This window comes from Colobus angolensis, unplaced genomic scaffold (genome assembly GCF_000951035.1).
Source record: "Colobus angolensis palliatus isolate OR3802 unplaced genomic scaffold, Cang.pa_1.0 Scaffold229, whole genome shotgun sequence".
Classification (NCBI taxonomy): Eukaryota; Metazoa; Chordata; class Mammalia; order Primates; family Cercopithecidae; genus Colobus; species Colobus angolensis.
In genome coordinates this window covers 34,040-54,615 of record NW_012115477.1, presented here as the reverse complement: position 1 = coordinate 54,615, position 20,576 = coordinate 34,040, and positions in this window count along the sequence as shown.

Genomic DNA, 20,576 nt, shown 5'->3' with positions numbered 1-20,576 from the left:
CTTCTCTCTTTGTGGGGAATGGAGAGAAACTCCATTCACTTCTCATGACCAGTGAGCTCCAAGGAGAAATCCTGTAGTAGGACTGGGCCCTTAACTGCAGTCCTTTCCCTGTCAGAGTAGGCAAGAATGTTGGATGGGGAAGGTTAGAAGGACTGTTACGGGGTGTGAGTAGGGCTCCCACTGTGCCTGGACCCACTGCTCGCTCCAATTTACAAGTCTACTCCGAAAGTCTTCGTCTTCTTTATGGCCAGATATTTTTGTTTCATTTTGATTTGTGTTTGTTGTTTCCTTGAGGCTCTCTATTGTCTCTCTGCATCCTGTCTGTCAGGCCCATAGACGTCAGACCTGTTAATAATGACCTCCTAATCCAATTCATTTACTATGTAAGCAATTACGGATTTAGAAAAAAATTTTGTGTATAACAAGGACCCATATTCAGAATGTGAACATTGAATCCCAATGTATCCCCAACTGTGACTGAAGCTGCACCAAATCCACAAAGACAAATTGTAAACTTGGATGACCCAAGGAAGGGACTCCAGGCTAGACTGGAACCAAGGCCCTAGTTAGAGTCATCCCAGATTCCTTAGAGCAAATTCTAAACTATATCCCACAAACCCATTGTAAGTTGTATTTTCTTGTCTACACCTAAATAATTGTTTAAATCAAATATGCAGTAAATTTTGTGTATCCTGCACTTCATAACCTGCTTTACCATTATCTATCCTTTAGTGTCTTCACAAAGTTGAATTAACCCATTTAGGTATTGTTTTTTTCAGCAAAGAATCTGTTGCTCAGACTGAGCAAAATCACACCAGTGTTGCTTTAAGAAGGCTTCCTTTGCCTGGTTGGCTTTATCTGATACCAGAATAGGACGAAGATACAAGTATTATAACACTAGTAAAAGGCTATTGCATTTGTGGCTTCTAAGTAGAACTAAGAATGCAGGAGGCTTTGTGTGCTGGATACTAGCTGTATCATCTTTGATGCAACATTTAACTTTCAGCTACCTCCAGTACACTTCTTTCTTTCCTAATAAAATTAATAGCACTTACATAATTTTAGTCAGTGTTTGCTAATGGATTAACACTAATACAAGTCTGCATAGAATATAAGCAATTTAATTGAAATGCCAAACCATTTAAAGATTTGAATATTCTATGGTCTATTGCACTGTATTATAAAGGCAATTATACTTTCACTTTTTTTTCTGGGCCATTGAATTCAACCTGTGAGTGTATTTTTGGTTAGAAAATTTCTGTTTTAAAATGAGGCTGGCGGGAGTTCAAGACCAGCCTAGCCAGCGTGGTAAAACCCCATTTCTACTAAACGTACAAAAATTAGCCTGGCATGGTAGCACACACCTGTAGTCCCAGCTACTCAGGTGGCTGAGGCACAAGAAACTTGAACCTGGGAGGCAAAGGTTGCAGTGTCTCAGGATTACGCTACTATACTCCAGCCTGGGTGACAGTGCAAGTCTCAAAAAGCAACAAAACAAAACAAAACAAAGCAAAACAAAAAAATCCCCAATGAAAACAACCAAAAAAACCATGTCTGGGCACAGTGGTTCACACGTGTAATCCCAGCACTTTGGAGGCGAAAGCAGGAGGATCACTTGAGCTCAGGAGTTTGAGACCTGCCTGAGCAACATAGTGAGACCTAATTTCTACTAAAAATAGAAAATTAGCTGGATGTGGTGGTGCCTGTAGTCCCAGTTACTGGGGAGGCTGAGGCAGGAGGAGATGGAGCCCAGGTGATTGAGGCTGTAGTGAGTTATGATAGCGCCACTGCAGCCAGGGCAACAGAGTGAGACCCTATCTCCAGATAAATAGATAGACACCTTTTTTCTTTACCTACTGGCTTTCTGTGCCTTTGAGTCATGTAATGTATGATTACTCAAGGGACAAAGGGCATGGTAAGGTAGATTTCTATCATAAGAATATACCCAGTTAAATTCTAGTTGACACATTATTAAAGATTCAGAAAATATAGATATAATTCTTAAAATGAAACTTACGTTGACATAAATGTAGATTCCCATGCACTTGTAAGATGTAATACAGAAAAATCCTGTGTACCCTTTAACTAGTTTTCTTCAGTGGTAATATCTCACAAAACTACTGGGTACAATATCACAACCAGGATACTGACATTCAAAAACACAAGATACAGAACATTTCCATCATCACGATGATGCCTCTGTTGCCGTGTTACAGCCATACACATTTCCTCCCATCACCACATTCTTCCACACCTTCCTTAATGCCTAGTGACCAGTATTCTCCATTTCTGTGATTGGAATGTTGTATAAATGACATACACTGTGTAATCTTTGGGGATTTTTCTTCCTTCACTCAGTATAGTTCTCTGGAGATTTTCCCAGGTAGTTTTATTTGGCAATTGTTTATTTTTTATTGACAAGTAGTATTCCAAGGTATAAATGTACCACAGTTTATTCACCCATTAAGAAACACATGGATTTTTTTCTGTTTGCGGCTATTATGAATGAAACTGCTATAAACATTTATGTACATACTTCTTTGTGAATATTTTAGTTTTTCTGGGAAAAATGCTCGGGAGTGCAGTTGTATGGTGTTTGCATGCTTAACTTTTTAAGAAACTGCAAAACAGTTTTCCACACGGTCCAGGTTATTTTATCTTACCACCAGAAACATGAGTGATCCAATTTTTCCACGTTCTCACCAGCATTTGGTGTAGTCAACTATTTTTTATTTTAGCCATCCTGAGAGCTTTGTAATTATACTGTGGTATTAATTTGCATTTCCCTGATGGTTAATGATGTTGAGCAACTTTCTAGATGCTTATTTGCCATCTGTACACCATCTGCAGCAAAATTACTCTTCATGATTTTTGTCCGTTTTCCAATTGAATTTTTAATTTTTTGACTATTGAGTTTTTAAGACTTCTTTATGCGCTCATTTATCAGATATGTAATTTGAAAATATTTTATCTCAGTCTATAGCTTATCTTTTCATTGTCCTAACAGAGAAACAGGATCTCTTACAGAGCAAAAGTTTTTTAATTTTGATGTACAATTTATCAGTTTTCCTGATTTGGACCATGCTTTTGGTATCAAATCTAAAAGTTGTTGTCTAGCCCTAGGTGCAAAGATTTTCTGTGCTTTTAACCTGCAAGTTTCCTAGTATTATGTTTTAAATTTAGGATCTTTTCAATTTCTCTACCTTTTCTTTTTCTTGACTTATTGTACAGACTAGCACTTCTAGCCCGATTTTGAACAAGAGTGGCAAGAGTCACCTCCTTGTACTGCTCCTGATCTTTGGAGGAAAGCATTTAGCTTTCTACCATTAGGCATTGTGTTAGCTGTAGGTTTTTAGTAAATGCACTTAATCAATTTTGGGAAGTTCTCTTCTGTTGCTGTTTTTTTTTTTTTTTTTTTAAGAGTTTTTATTATGAAGGGGTATAAAATTTTTGTTGAATACTTTTTCTGCATTGATTGATCATATGATTTATTTTCTTTAGCCTGCTAATATGGTTGATTACATTCATTGGTTTTCAAATATTGAACCAGCCTTGTATCCCTAGATCACAGAGTCATGGAGTATAATTCTCTTCGTATATTGTAAATTCTATATGCTAATATTTTGCTAATAATTTCTGTATGCATATTCTTGAAGGACATTGGCCTAAAGCTTACATTTTTTGTACATTTTTGCCTGTTTTTGGTATTATAGAGTATCTTTGTATATTCTGGCTGCTGTAACAAAATACCTTTGATATGGGGTAACTTAGAAACAATAGAAACTTATTTCTCACTGTTGTGAAGGCTGGAAAGACCAAGATAAGGTGCTAGTGGTATCTACTGAGGGCCCACTCCTCATAGATGGGGCCCTTTAACTGTATACTCACATAGTGAAAAGGGCAAACATGCTCTATCAGGCTGTTTTTCTAAGGGCACTGATTTTATTACTGAGGGCAGAGCCATGGGCTTCTTCTAGGAACACAAGGGTGGTTCAGTATTTGAAAATCAGCTAATACAGCTGGCCATATTAATAGGCTAAAAGAGAAAAATCATAAAATCATACTAATCAATGCAGAAAAGGCATTTGACAAAATTTTATACCCATTCATGATTAAAACTTTAAGAAAAATAGGAATGGAAAGGAACTTTCTAAAGTTGATAAAGAGCATGTACTAAAAATCTGTACTTAATATTATACTTAACGGTAACAAGCTAATGCTTTCCTTCTAAGATCAGGAAGAACAGAGCACTAGAAGTCCTTGTCTCCTAATAGTATCACCTTGGACATCAGAATGTCAGGATACAAATTTGAGGGGGAGCATAAACATTCATATTATAGCATAGTATTAAAGAAAGAATTGGGCTATTCATTTATTTCATCTTGGGTAAGGAAATTTCAGTCATGTGATACGTGCTCTATGGTGGGTAAGCACAGGTACTATGAGAATTCATAGATGGGGCCTGATTCAATCTGGGCAGGAAGGTAGGCAGGTAGGCAGGGGTAGGGAAGGCCTGCTAGAGAAGATGATCTATTAGGTTGGTGCAAAAGTAATTGTGGTTTGGCAAAAAACCTAATAGAGTTAACCAGGCTAACTAGATGGGTGGGTAAGAGATCAGGATATGTCAATAAGAGAAAACAGTGTAGAGGGGATCGTGGTAGAGTTCATTAGGGGGCCTGCATTTTTTGCTGTGTCTAGAACTGAATGTGTCTGTGGGGACTGGACAAAAGAGGATCTTGAGGGGAGAGAGAATGATAAGAGGTAAGACTAACGTGTAAATAAAGACTTTATCCTGGACAGTCTGGTAGGATCTGCTAAGGAGTTTGAACCAGTAAGTACAATGGTGGGGAGTCACGGCAGAGTGTCAAGTCCAAAAGAGACAAATGATAGTTGACTTCAATGTAGAAAATGGAACTTTTGCCTATGAGTACTCGCTGTAATAAGGTATGTAAAATGTAAAGTGAAACATATTCAACCAAGACTAGATTTTCTTTAGATTGCATTTCCTTAGATCTCTATTTAGACTATACAGAGATTGTTTCTAACATAAGTAACAAATCCATTTTTTAAAGAACCAAAACGATTTGGGTTACCCACTTAAAAACTGAAGTCCAGCTCTCATTCTTTTCCCACTGCCCAGGAAAATGTAAACCACTGGGTGGACATGTTTTTATTGAAACATTTAAGCACTTTTTTTATTTCTTCCTTTTGACTATTCAGTCATGAGTAATTTAGGTTTTTGTAAATTACTAGTCTATTTGTCTCCCTTTAAATATTTTAACATACATTTAGTGAATAATTGTGAACAAGGCCCCATCGCTTGTGAGACACCTGAAGTGTCTCATAGTCTCATTCCACAAGTATCTTATGATTGGAGAAAAAAGACATACATGTGGGAAAAATTCATAATACAGGATGATGTGTGATATCAAATAAGTGAAACTGACAATAAGGGTGATTAAAATTTAAGGAAGGCAGAGACCACTTTGAACATGATGCAAGGGAAACTGAGTTCTTTAGCTTTTCATTCAAAAACTTTATTGAGGATCTTTCCTTGGCATTGAGCCAGATAATATCCCTGTTCTCATGGGGCTTACTTTCTTTGAGGGAGATAGACATGGTAAAAATAAGACAGTTTCATTATGAATATGAAACAGGGCAAGGTAGGCTAAGTGAAGTGGGTACTATTTAATCAGAGAGGCCTCTCTGAGGAGGAGACATTTATACTGAGACAATGCCACGAAGGAGCCAGCCATGATTTAAGGTGAAAATTCTAAGCAAAGGTACCCACCAATCCAAAGAATAAGCTTGGGGTGTTTGAAGTTCAGAAAGAAGGCCAGTATGGCTGAAGGGACTGCGAAGAACAAGAAGAGATGGTAGAAAATAAGATCAAAAGTGTCTAGATCACAAAGGCCATGGAAAGCCATTTCAGGATTTTAAGTAGAGGAGTAAAATAAATGTTTATTAAAAAGACAATCTCGGTTGTGTGGGGTGGCTCAAGCCTGTAATCCCAGCACTTTGGGAGGCTGAGGCAGGCAGATCACCTGAGGTCACGAGTTCAAGACTAGACTGGCCAACATGGATAAACCCCATCTCTACTAAAAATATAAAAATTAGTGTGATGTGGTGATGCCTGGCTGAGGCACAAGAATCTCTTAAATCCAGGAGGTGGAGGTTGCAGTGAGTAGAGATTGCACCACTGCACTCCAGCCTACAAGTCAAAGAGACTCTCAAAAAAAAAAAAAAAATTCTGGCTGGTGACTGGAGAAAGAAGGAAAAAATCAGATTCAGATGTGTCAAGTGCTACCGGGTGTACTAAGAGGTTAAAGAAGCGACCATTGGACCTGACAACATAGAAATCCTTGTGACCCTGACAGGAGTCACTTCGGCCAAATAGCAGCGAGTGAAGTCCCAACAGGAGTTGACTGACTGAGGAGGAAGTGCAAGCCATGAAACACATTTTTGTGAAAGTGATTAAGTGCCTTTAAAAACGTTCTGCTAAAACATCACCTTCTGCTGAAAAACTTTGCGTATTCCTAAAACGTGTTTTTGAACACTGTCTTTTTAAGTTGGAAGGAACTTTAGAGATGATCTAGCCTAACGCTTTCATTTTACAGATGGCCAGAATAAGGTCTGTGGAATTTAACTAGTTTGCAGAGCCAGATGCCTAACTTACAGTTTGCCGTTTTTGTTTTTTAATTCTACGCTGCTACGAATGATAACTAACATTTGATTGAGTGCTTACTAGGTGCCATATACTATGTCTAAAGCTTTACATATATTAAGTAATAAAATTCTCATGATAATCTTATAGAGTTCTAGTAAAATCTCCATTTACAGCAGAGAAAATGAAGGCACAAAACGTTGAAGTATCTTGTTTAATGTCAGATGTCTGAAAAGTTCTGTGGAGCTAGAATTCAAAACCCAGTTACTAAGGAGGACACATTCTTGATCGGTATTTTATTCTATTATTTTTATTAGTTCCAATCCTTATGGGTCTGTTTAAAATGTGTATCTGCATTATTGTGCAAATATTTCTGAGATCTCATCACATACCTGATCCCATTTAACCTGTCTATCCCTCCATCACTTTTTGTGGAAAATGCTATTTAAGTTGGAGGTTCTGCTTGAGTATTCCTAATTTTTTTTCTTTTTAATGCATATGGTGGTCAAAGTAAATAGCTAACATATTGGCACCAAACCATTGCCTTTTGAAGCAAGCTTTGTATGAAATTGGTCTGTCATTGACCACTGTAAGAAACTCATTTGTGACCAGGCGCGGTGGCTCACGCCTGTAATCCCAGCACTTTGGGAGGCCGAGGCAGGCGGATCACAAGGTCAGGAGTTCAAGACCATCCTGCCTAACACGGTGAAGCCCCGTCTCTACTAAAAATACCAAAAAATTATCTGGGCGTGGTGGCAGGCGCCTATAGTCACAGCTACTCAGGAGGCTGAGGCAGGAGAATGGTGTGAACCCAGGAGGCAGAGTTTGCAGTGACCCGAGATCGTGCCACTGCACTCCAGCCTGGTGACAGAGCAAGACTCCATCTCAGAAAACAAAACAAGAAAAACAAACAAAACTCATTTGTAAAGATAATAGTGTAAAAAATTCATGACTCTTGTGTATGCTTGCCTGTGTCTAAACTCCACCTCTATCAGCAAACTCAGTAAATTGCCTCTTTCCAACATTTATCTCCTATTTTGGGAGAAAGTTTTGTGGGAGCATCTACCACATTGCAAAGATTCAACATTTCTCCTAAAAATAAACGGGTGTTTCTTTTAGATACAAGCAATGAAATTTCAAGCGATATTACTTCTCTCATGTCCTTTGCTTTTTTAAGATCTAAACCTCAAGATTCAGCTGGATTTTCATTGAAATTCATCACGATCCCCTCTGCAGCTGTGGTCTCAAAATACCATTTCTGCATTTATTTTAGCCCATGGAATAACTCTGCTGAGAAACCACAGAGTCAATCAGACTCAAAATGCTTAAAATCCTTCCTGCTTGGAGTTTTCCATCTTCACATCAAAGCATTTCATGCCCGTCAGCAACTTTTTAATGCATTTGCTCCTCATTTGCACAATTTCCATTTAAAGACGTTCCCTGGCTGACTTCTCTGATGAAGTTTCCTGCTTGCCAGGAGAGCAATGCTAATGCAGAAATTACAAAGGGGGCTTCACGTCCCTTTTTTGGAGGACCTGATATGTCAGATAATGTTCAACTTCAGTTTTGGAGAAACCACTGTTCTTTGCACGAGGGGAAAAGAAACTGATTTTCAGTATGAGCAACCTGTGAAGATAGAGACAAATATAAGTAAATGAGAATGTCATTGAGGAAGCGAGTTGAAGACACAATAGAAGCACTTACTGGACTCCATACAGTAATGTCATATCTTTGTTTGTTCTAACTTAAGCTTCATGTATACAATGGGGTTTAAGAAACTTGGCAAGAGATTTTTTTTTTTCTTAAACTGAGTTAAACAGTCTTGACTGCCTTCTTTTAATGAAAGGAAAAATAATACACATAACAATAGATTTGAGAAGGAAGAGCCCAAATCCCCAAGGGCTGTAATCTTCTGTAAAATGTTAATATTCATGAGTTATAGGAAAGTGATGAGCACCAACATATCCCTTTTTTTTTTTTTTTTTGCTCCAAGTAATCAATTGCCTACAGCCAAACCAGGCCTTTTAATAAAATTATTATTACTTAAAAAGTAAAAAGATAAAATTATTATTTAGCATTACATAACTCAAAAATAAACCCAGGGTTTGTATTTTATTGATATATCTTATACATCATGTAAAACTATTCTGGTGTTTATATCTTATTGATATACCTTACACACCATGTAATTTATTTTTGAAAACTTGTTTCATCAAATCATAATATGTCTGTACTAAACAACAGAGTTGAATGAAATTTGGCTTAAATATCCTTATTTTATTTCTGTATTTGTCCTAAATCAATTCACCATCGTTCAGATTCAATGTTTAGTTGATAATAAGTGAACTGGCTAATATATTCATTTATTGAATTTTCATCCTTACTACATAATATTCATAACTATACAAAATATACAAATATGGAGTTCCTATGACTGCTAAATTAAGCACATCTAGATCAGCATTTTGTCCATTTTTCATGTTTCCTTCTCTTAGGAAGAGTTGTGGTTTCTGAAACCATGGGAAAATTTGAGTATCTACATTTCACCTCCACTTTTTAGGGGAGAGATTCATGAAGAAGTGATTGAGAAGGACAGCAAGGCTTGGTTGGACAGTGTGGTAAGTCAGCAATGGTGAAAAGAGAATGGGTCCCTGTCAACTATATATGTAGTTCTTCCAGGGAAGGAAACATAGCCTCAAATTAGCTTTTCATCCTGTTCTGACATTGCAAGGAAAAAGTAGTGAAACTCTTTGGACCACTTTTATAACTTGCAGTGTTCTCATCGAGCTACATTTTTTTATTTGCTTGTTTTAAGGACTTAGAAGTCCATAAAGTGCAAAACGCCCAAATCTACAAATAAAAGCCTAAAATCATAGAGGTAATCTCAACAACAGCTGAGAAAGATGTAGCACGCAGAATGCCAAACTAATAGCTGATTAACTGAAAACGTGTATATATTTTTTAGCAATTAGTGGAGAGATCAATAGGACAATTTTAATTAGCCATATGGTTTGTTTTACTGGGACTAGAGCTGTGTGTCTCTACCACTCTGCCAGGCTTTTAGGACTTCACAAGTTTAATATATACACACACACATACATACCTTGTAAGTTTTATTTTACATATATGTATACACACACTTATGTATTTTGATGATCCAAAATGAGACTTAATGATAATATCCAAACCATGTTTAGTTATGTTGCTAAAAAAGTAAGAAAAACATAGCAGTCTAATTTCCATTCTTTAAAGAACAGGAAGGATGGGAACTTTTGGTTTCAAGTGTATAAAGTGCACTGTTTTAATTCTTTCATATAGTATAAAAGAATGCTTATATTTTATAAAAGATTAAAGCATATTATGCATCTTAGAAACAAGTGTCAAGAAAATATAGTTTTCATGACTTAGTACTTTACTGGAGTATTTTTTTAAACTATTATCCATTTACTTTTAAATGGGATAAATTTTATGTTAAGTGTTTTCTACTTGTAGCACAGATCTAGTAAGGTTAAAATAGAATTGTAATTAACATAAGTAGGCTTTAAAAATTTTCACTCAGGGAAACAATTACTTGGGAAACAGATAATATTCTTAGATCTGAACACTTACCACATAACATCCACATTGAAAAATAGCTAATATATATTTGTATTTTATTGAAGATGAAGTTATAATATATAAAGGTGAAAAATAGCCCAGAAGTAGACCTGATGATTTTAAGAATGGTAGCAAGCTCAAGCTCAGTAGTCAAGTTCCATACAGTTGATATTTAATTTAAAGCTCTAAGATCTGTGATATATATATCTCTATATGTAGATATATATAGATATCCTTTTCCTCTGCCAAACAGGAAGCTATAACCACAAGCTATTGAATGCAAGTTACCTATTGAAACCTTATAACAGTGGTTCCTAACCTTTTCGGCACCAGGGACCAGTTTCATGGAAGATAATTTTTCCAAGGACCACGGTGGATGGGGGATGGCATTCGATTCTCATAAGGAGTATGCAACCTAGATACCTTGAATGCAGAGTTCACGATAGGGTGAATCTAATCTAATGCTGCCGCTGATCTGACAATAGGTGGAGCTTGGGCTTAGTAATGCTGGCTTACCTGCCATTCACCTTCTGCTGTGCGACCCTGTTCCTAACAGGCCATGGACAGGTACTGGTCCAGGACTTGAGAACCCCTGCCTTACAATAATGTATTTTTCTATGCTCCAAAAGATTCCATAGAAATGTGAGGAGGAAAAGTTGTAATTATTTCTGAACCTTCCCATCAGCCTTGTCGCTGACAGAATTGGCCTATTGTGGATGGGCTTTGTCTAGATTAGAGAAAGTAGAAGATGCTCTTTTGGTGTAATTGTTCAGGTGAGTCCTTCATGTCAATTATTTCATTCCTGTTCTTATTATGTTATTTGTATTAGTCTGTTTTCATGCTGCTGATAAAGACATACCTGAGACTGGGCAATTTACAAAAGAAAGAGATTTATTGGACTTACACTTCCACATGACCAGGGAGGCCTCACAATCACGGCAGAAGGCAAGGAGGAACAAGTCACATCTTACGTGGATGGCAGCAGGCAAAGAGACTCCCATTTTTAAAACCATCAGATCTCGTGAGACTTATTCACTATCAGGAGAACAGCAAGGGAAAGACCCGCCCCCATGATTCAATTATCTGCCACTGGGTCAGTCCCATAACACATCGGAATTATGGGAGCTACCAGATGAGATTTGGGTGGGGACACACGGCAAAACCATATGATTGATTATCCTTTTTATGGATAAGTTACTAATCATAAAATATAGTCATTTTTTTCAGGAAGTTACTGTGAAATGACCTTCCTTCAGGCAAGAAAACCTAAATATCACAACCCTCAGATTTTATGAGTCCTTTTTATGTAAGAAAATAACTGATACCTTCTCTATCAAATCAATAATGTTCAGCCAGGCATTTATTTTTTATTTGTTTTTATTTTTCAGGATGAAGGTAAAATCTTACAATTCAAAGTAACATTGTGGTTCATTTGACCAAGTACTTACTGTGGACTTTAGGACCATTTATTCAAATTGCTGTCTTTGATTAAGTCAAGAACTTTTGTTGCTTTTTTTCTTCTAGCTTTCTTCAACAACTGTAATTAATCACAGAATGTGTCATCAATCTTTCCACCAAGGCCATGAATACTCTCTGAATGAATGACGATTCTTTCTTTGTGTTAAGTTTCTGTGCCCCAAGGCTATTAAAATTTCATAGTTTCTCCACATTCTTCAAAGCTTTCAACTTTTGGCTAAAAACAACATGACAGAACAAGATCTATTATCTGGCTCTATGAATTAATCTGCATTCAAATGCCTGGTGATTATAGCACTTAAATCTATTTATCAAAGCACAGAGCTTTTGCAGAAAGTATTTCTGAAAGTTGTGCCTATAAAAAGGATAGAAAAGACTCCAAGACTCCGGTGTGATCAAAGCATTTGGATCAGGCAGCCATTCAACCACGTGGACTATTGGGACAAGGATTAGTCCCCCACAGTCCCCCACAGAGTAGTTAAGTTTATAAAAATGATTCAAAAGAGCCAAAAGATCAGAAAATAGTAGGATTAGTTGTCTGTTTCATTGTTCTGGGATTCTGTTTCTAGATTATGAAAGATCAAAGGGGTTTACCACTTCTTCCCATATTGACGTCTAGAACCTCCTTTCCAACTAGTGTGGTAAGGCTTATCAGTATATGATGAAGATTTGGGATTTTGCATCTGGCTTCTAAACTTCTTTGTGTAAACTGGACCTTTATCCCTTCACTTCATCCTCTTGATATGAAAGCCAGCTAAAACATCACCTCCTGATCTTAATCTCTCTATCTTTGCATGACAACAAATCAGAATTGTTGCTCTTCTTTCCCCCTAATTCTCTGACATTTCTTATCCATTTCTTAATTCCTTTCTTCTCTGCTCTACCTACTGCCCAGCTCCCATAGTTCTAGAAGACCTTCATTACTCATGCCTATCCTAGTATTCATCAGTTGGCAGAGGGACTCCCTGCTTTCTCAAAGACTTCTCAACACAGAGAAATGCACAATAGAAGAGAAAGGGAAATATAGTTAAGCAACATAAGGATTTAGAGTTTTTGGAGAACGTTCAAAAGAAAGTTGTGAAACCTATGGGAAAGGTTTAAAGGAAATAAAATAGTCTTACTAAGAGCTAATGGGGGCTAAAGGTTGTTGTAGAGTACATGTCAAATTATAATGCCTGGAAGCAAAGCAACAGTCTGGTCCCCAGAATAATATGAGGAAAAAGATACGGCCGAATTGTTATAAATTCCATGTTTTTGTGGTAAAAATATTGTGGTCAATAGGAAAACAATAGATAAAACTAGATTCAAACTTCAAATTACTCAATGATACACGGAGAGAAAGAGAAACTCAAGCAGAATAAATCCTCCACAAGGATTGTTGTTCATTGCATTTTGACATCATTAACTTGGGCAATTACCTCAGTGCCCAATTCGTATGATGTTGGAATGGATTTCTAAGCCCACACTGCTCACTTGACCCTTTGGACTTTTCTCATTATTTTTGTTGTTCATTCTGTTATGTGTCAGGAGATCGTCTAAAATTAAGTGGTATCTTCCTATACCCAGGCCCCACCTTAGATGTTTTATATTTGTAAGGGAGTTAATCTTTACAACTAATACAGGAGTTATTAAGAAATAATTTTTAGGTAGCTAGAAAGGGTAAAGGTTTTTGGTGGTAATTTTCCTGTAATAAGAAGCAACCCCCAAACCATTTCTTTTCTAACCAGAAAGGTGGCTTGAAGGGCCAAGTTGGCAAGCTTTGATATGCAAATGCAGGCCATTAGAAACTGGGTCCACCCAATATGGCAATTCTTGCCTTCCTCTTGTCACCAGGTGTGCCCAGTGTCACGGCCACCTCCAGATACCTCTGGGTGTTCAGGACATCATGGCAGCCCTCATTTGCATATTAAAAGACTAAGATGGGAGGACCAGGTTTTCCCTTGGGCTATGTGAATGATGCACCTGGTCAAACCAATCCCCTGGGCCCTATGCAAATCAGACACCGCCTCCTCCAGCCTCCAATATAACTGACCATTTTTCTGCTGCACACAGGATTTCTCTCTTGGAGCCTCCCTCCCTCTGTCTCTGTATGGGGGAGCTGCTGCTTTCTTGATTGCTTGTTAAACTTTCTGATCCTTAAAACCTCTCCATATGTGTCCATTTCATTTTATCTAAATCAGTGTGAGACCAAGGACCCTGGTGCTACTCCAGTCATTGCAGCTGTATCATAACTACCCTGACAGGTGAATTGTACTACCCTCATTTTACGGAAGATAAAACTAAGGTTCAGGATGGTTAACCAACAAAGGTCACGTGCTAATAAATATTAAAACTTAGACTTCAGGTCTGACTTCATTGATTGGGCATTTTATCAACTGTATATATTTACAGTTCTAAGTCCGTTGTTGAAAATTTGAGATTAATTCCAGGAAGATTTGGAGATATATGACATGAAAGGAAGGAGGTCATAGTTTTTAGGTCAAATGATTTAACAAAGTCAACAGATCACACAATTTTCATTCACCTTATGCTGACCCTTTTAAATGAAATGACATAGGTAATAAGGGTCACCCTTCCTGGAACTAGGTAGAAAGAAGTGATGTTTCCTTTAGCTATTTAAGGATCAGCCTCCCACGTTCATAGGGAGCTTATACAGGGCAATGTGACAGGCAATGGGGATATAAAAGAAATGAGTTCATACCACAAGGTATTTTTAGTCTCAGGGAAGGAGTAAATATGCAAATGAGAAAATTCCATCAAGTTTAAGGCACCATTAACTTATCTCTTAGTTTCCTTTTCCAAGGAAAATAAAGATGTCAAACTATATCATGCCTTCAGTTGTGGGATTTGAATATTCCTTTTAGAATCAATTTTGTAGAATATATGCCATGCCAGATGTCAATGCATTTAATTACAGCTAGAATGAGGATGGGTCCAGAGGAGAGGCAGAAATATCTTTCTAGGCCAAGTGACCTTTGAATGTGCAAAGGTAAGGAGGAACAGTGTGAAGAAGAGATGTGCAGGCTATTCCATGCAGAATAAATAGAATGGGTAACTAGCTGGGACCCAGCCTGGCATGTCCTGGGATGATAAGGAAATGGGGAGGCTGGGGCATCACTGGGGACCTGGAGGCAGGATGGTGGTTAGGAATAAGGCTCCAAGGTGCAGGCCAGCCTGAAGGTGTTAAAGCGAGGGAGTTTGCATTAATTTATTGCAGACAATGGGAAGCCATTGGAGAAAGTCAAGCAGGAAGCCGAGTCTATCTAACATCTTTTTCTTCCTTCTTTTTGGCTATGCTCCTATCAGAGGCTTTACAAATAGCTACTTTTACATCAAACTACATGCAACTTGTTTTCCCTGCTGGACTTCCATAGTTGTGAAGCCATGATTACCAGAATTTCTGATTCAAAGATTCTTGGTGAGTTTCCCTCCTCGGAGTCTTTTATCTCCTTTCTCTTGATTTTTCTGCCCTGATCTTTACTCCGAAATTCTACTCATTTCAAATGCCACTTCTCCTAGGTATTGTGTCTTGTTCTTCCCCAAGTGCACAGCAGCTTACCATCATTATATGAACCCCCTTATACTTTTTTGAGCTCTCACTCAACTTCTCTTGATGTATATATTTTGGTATATTTGGTCTTTTAGATTGAGCTCTTTGAGTACAGAGATGGGATCTTAATGTCTTATCAATTCTATGTTAGTATCTGTTTTGAGCTCAGTCTACTAAAGTTGACATAATAGGTATATTGAATTGTGTACTTACACACATGGAAAAAGCATCCCCTTTCCAGTCTCTGAGGAGCAACAGAAGGAATAAAATGCCCCTACATCTGTATGCTTCTTGGTGTGATAGTCAGCCTCCAAGGCACTCCCAATGATCCCCACCTCCTAGAATTCACACCCTTGTGAAATCCACTCCTACATCATACCAGCGTTGGTCTGTGGGATCAAATAATATGGCAAAAGTGATGATATGTTACTTCTGAGATGAGGTTGTAAAAGAATGCTAGCTACTAACACCTTGACCTCTCTTTCTCAGATTTCTTGCTCAGGGCAAGCCAGCTGCCATGTCGTGGGAACACTCAAGCAGCACATGGCAATGAATGGAGATGGGCAGACATGGGCTGGCAAGAAACAGGCTTGCCAGCAACAGCTTGAGTGATCCTAAAAGTGGGTCCACTAACCCCATGTGACTGTTGCCCTGGCCAACAACTTAACTGCAACCTCAGGAGATACATACTCTGAGTCAGAACCACTCAGTCAAACTACTCGTGGCATCTTAATCCAGAGTAACTGTGAGATAATTATGATGATTTTAAGCTTCTCAGTTTGGGGGTAATTTGTTATGCAGCAACAGATAACAAAACACTTAGCAAATGTTATTCCAATGTTATTTGATTGAGGGACATAGGGATATAGGAGAAAAGAAAGGTGAACACTCAGGTTTAGAAAACAAAAGAAAATACAATCAAATCATTTTTCTAATAAAAAATGGGTACTTTGCAATTTTGCCTTAGCTCAATTTTAAGGTAGATCTATGCCAGAGTTCAAATTCAGTGTTCAATGACTTATTGCTTAAAAGTACAATGATCTATCTAGTCTCCTAAATGAGGCAAGAAAAGAGTGAGCTGGTAGAAAGAGGGTTAAGATCCTCCAAGAACTGAGTTTGTGTTCCAACTCTATCACTTACTATTTGATTATCAATGGGCAATTTATGTAATCTGTTTGAAATCATGGTTTCCGTACCAGTACAAGGGATATAATAATTTTGATCCTGCATATCTTGAGACCAAATGAGTCATTGTGTGTGGTGCTTTATAATACTGATGTGTTTTTCTCTTAACAGGCCCTGTTGACTGGAGGATGGCCATTTGACAACACATTCTTTCCTGAGGAAACTTTTGGCTTCTGGTGACTTGGGCCCCAGGCAAGTATGTGCCAGTCACAAACTTTCTGGCTCATCCTAGGCTTCTCAGTCTCTGTCCCTCTATATTGAATTTGATTTTGAGAAGAAGGCATCCAAAAGAGTTGGTGTGAACCTAATACTGTCACAAAGCTAGGAAAATGTTGGGTTCAACATCTGAGACAGGAAGAGAACCCCAGCTGCCTTACTAAGACTGATTTCTGTCTTGTATTTTGAATACAAATTTTTGCATATATTCGTAACTCATCTTACGCTTTATATGTATTCAATGCTGAATGGAATTTTGATGGACTTAAAATCTGATAATCATTTTCTCTGCCATTTTCCAAAAGAACTGGAGTGTAAGCGGACTATTTAGAGGCCTAGCTATGTTCAAAGGCTCTCAGGGAAGATATTGAGTAACTTCTATAGTAGATGCTGTTGGTACCCAACACTTATTCCTTCAGTGCCCATGATTTAAAACAGATTACATAATTTGCCCATTGACAATCAAATAGTAAGTGACAGAGATGGAACACAAACTCAGTTCTTGGAGGATCTTAGACCTCTTTCTACCAGCTCACTCTTCTTTTCTTCTGGCCTCATTTAGGAGATTAGATAGATCATTGTACATTTAGGCAATAAGTCATTGAATACGGAATTTGAACTGTGACATAGAACCACCTTAAAATTAGTTCCTTTTTATGGCTGTTTAGTATTTCATCATATATATTTACATTTTCTGTATCCACTCATTGATTGATGGATATTTGGGGTGGTTCCATGTTTTTGCAATTGCAAATTGTGCTGCTATAAACAGGTGTATAAAAATATCTTTTAAAAGATACTTGTATACACATAATAGTAAAACAATGACTTCTTTTCCTCTGGGTAGATACCCAGGAGTGGGATTGCTGAATCAAGTGGTAGATCTAATTATAGTTCTTTAAGGAATCTCCACACTGTTTTCCATAGTGGTTGTAGTAGTTTACATTCTCAACAGTGTAAAAGTGTTCCCTTTTACCACATCCATGCCAACATCTATCACTTTTGATTATGTCCATTCTTGCAGGAGTAAGGTGGTATCACATTATGGTTTTGATTTGCATTTCCCTGATAATCAGTGATGTTGAATGTTTTTCCATATATTTATTGGCCATCTGTACATCTTCTTTTGAGAATTGTCTATTCAGGTCCTTAGCCCACTTTTTGATGGGAATTTTTTTTTTTCTTGTTGATTTGAATTTCATGTACATTCTGGATGTTAGTCCTTTGTTAGATGTGTAGTTTGTGAAGATTTTCTCCCACTCTGTGGGTTGTCTGTTAACTCTGCTGATGATTATTATTATTTTTGTCATGCAGAAACTGTTTAGTTTAAGTACCATCTATTGGTCTTTGTTTTTTGGTTCTTGTTCGTGATGTCTTTGCCTAAGATAATGTCTAGAGGAGTTTTTTCCGTGTTATCTTCTAGAATCTTTATGGTTTCAGGTCTTATTTTTAAGTATTTGATCCATCTTGAATTGAGTTTTGTATAAGGTGAGAGATGAGGATCCAGTTTCATTTTTCTACCTGTGGCTTGCCAATTATCTCAGCATCATTTGTTGAATACGGTATCCCTTCTCCACTTTGTTTTTGTGTTGCTTTGTCGAAGATCAGTTGGCTGTAAGTATTTGACTTTATTTCTGGGTTCTCTATTCTGTTCCATTGGTCTATGTGCCTATTTTTGTATGAGTACCGTGTTGTTTTGGTGACTATAACCTTATAGTATAGTTTGAAGTCAGGTAATGTGATACCTTCAGATTTGTTTTTGCTTAGTCTTTCTTTGGCTATGTGGGCTCTTTTTTGATTCCACATGAATTTTAGCATTTTTTTTCTAATTCTGTGAAAAATGATTGTGGTATTTTGATGGGAATTGCATTAAATTTGTAGATTGCTTTTGGCAGTATGGTCACTTTCACAATGTTGATTCTACCCATCCATGAGCATGAGATATGTTTCTATTTGTTTGTGTCATCTGTGATTTCTTTCAGCAGTGTTTTGTAGTTTTCCTTATAGAGGTCCTTCACCTCCTTGCTTTGGTGCATTAAGTATTTTATTTGTTTTGCAGCTATTATAAAAGGAGTCGAGTTCTTGATCTGATTCTCAGCATGGTCATTGTTGGTGTATAGCATTGATACTGTTTGTATACATTGATTTTGTATCCGGAAACTTTACTAAATTCATTTATCAGTTCTAGGAGCTTTTTGGAGGGGTGTTTAGGGTTTTCTAGGTATATGATCATATGATCAGCAAACAGTGCTAGTTTGACTTCCTCTTTACTAATTTGGATACCCTTTATGCACAATCTAAGGTCATACACTTCAAGGAACTAGAGCAATAAGAACAAACCCAAATTCAGCAGAAGAAATAACAAGGATCAGAACAGAACTAAATGAATGAAAAACCTGACTCTTTGAAACGATAAACAAAATTGATAGACCATTAGTGAGATTAACCAAGAAAAGAAAGACGTTGCAAATAAGCTCAATTGGAAATGGGAGACATTATCACTGATACCAAGAGATACAATAGATCATTCAAGGTTACTATGAACACCTAGAGGAGATGGTTAAATTCCTAGAAATATACAACCATCCTAGATTAAATCAGAATGAAATAGAAACTCTGAACAGAACAATAATAAGCAGCAAGACTGAAATGGTAATTTTAAAATTGCCAACCAAAAAAGACAGATTCACAGCTAAATTCTACCAGACATTCAAAGAAGAATTGGTATCAAACCTATTGACACTATTCCAAAAGATAAAGAGGGAATCCTTCCTAAATCATTCTATGAAGCCAGTTTTACCCTAATACCCAAACCAGGAAAGGACATAAAAAATGAAAACTACAGACCAATATCCCTGATGAACACAGACTCAAACATTCTCAACAAAATACTATTTTTAATAGACTGGTAAATTGAGTAAATGTTTGAGTTCTGTAAGCTATTCTAGCAAATTACTTAACCTGAGAGGAGAGTTATGGAAACTCCCAGTGTATAGTTGGTCGGTCAGAAGTACAGGAGGCTGGGACTTGCTATTGGCATGTGAAGTGTGGACAATCTTGTGGGAACTAATTCCTGTTAGATAGTGTTAGAATTTAATTGCATTTCAGGACACCCAGTTGGTGTCTGCTGGGAACTAAAGAACTGGCTGGTATGAGAAATAAACCCTACACATTTGGTATCAGAAGTGCAGTGTTATTTACAGTTCAGTTGGCTGTAAGTAAAATTAAAGACTATTTAAATATATATATCTTTTTGAGCTTCTGTGCTCTTTCTTATCTCTTCACAGTAATTGTCTCTTTGGGGTAATCCAAAACTGGTTATTGGTGGCTCTAAAGGAGTGTCCTCCCTTCAGGAGCTAAGTGGGCCTGCAAGGAAAGCCTGCTCACTGCATAATTCCTTGAGCTGGAAGATCCACTCTACTTGCCCCCAGGGCAGTCCTTTTGGTTGAGGTATCAACAAGCAGACCCCCACCTAGCTATCTTCTGTGGTGTTCTCAGGATACTCATGCATCCTTGTGAAACAGAAGTGGGAATCTAAAATGCGTCACTGCCTCCACCTAGTTACCTGTCTTTCCTATGCTCTAACGCATATAGGTCACCAAGTCTTCTGCAATATGATTATAGAGCATATTCCACCCAATATGTCTATATATGAATTATCAATTGTTAGCACTTAATATGGTACACTAAATAGAGGAAATGTATAGATATTGGTTGAGTGAACAGAAGTTTAGCTATTCAACAACACTTTATAGATAGAGATGGTTCTCAAGTCAGAGCCACTGTGCTCCCATCTTGTTCTATTTTCACTGCGGAACAACATCTGTTCATTTATATGGTGTATTATATATAGTGAGACTGTAATTAAGGCACCCGCAGCCTTCTCCT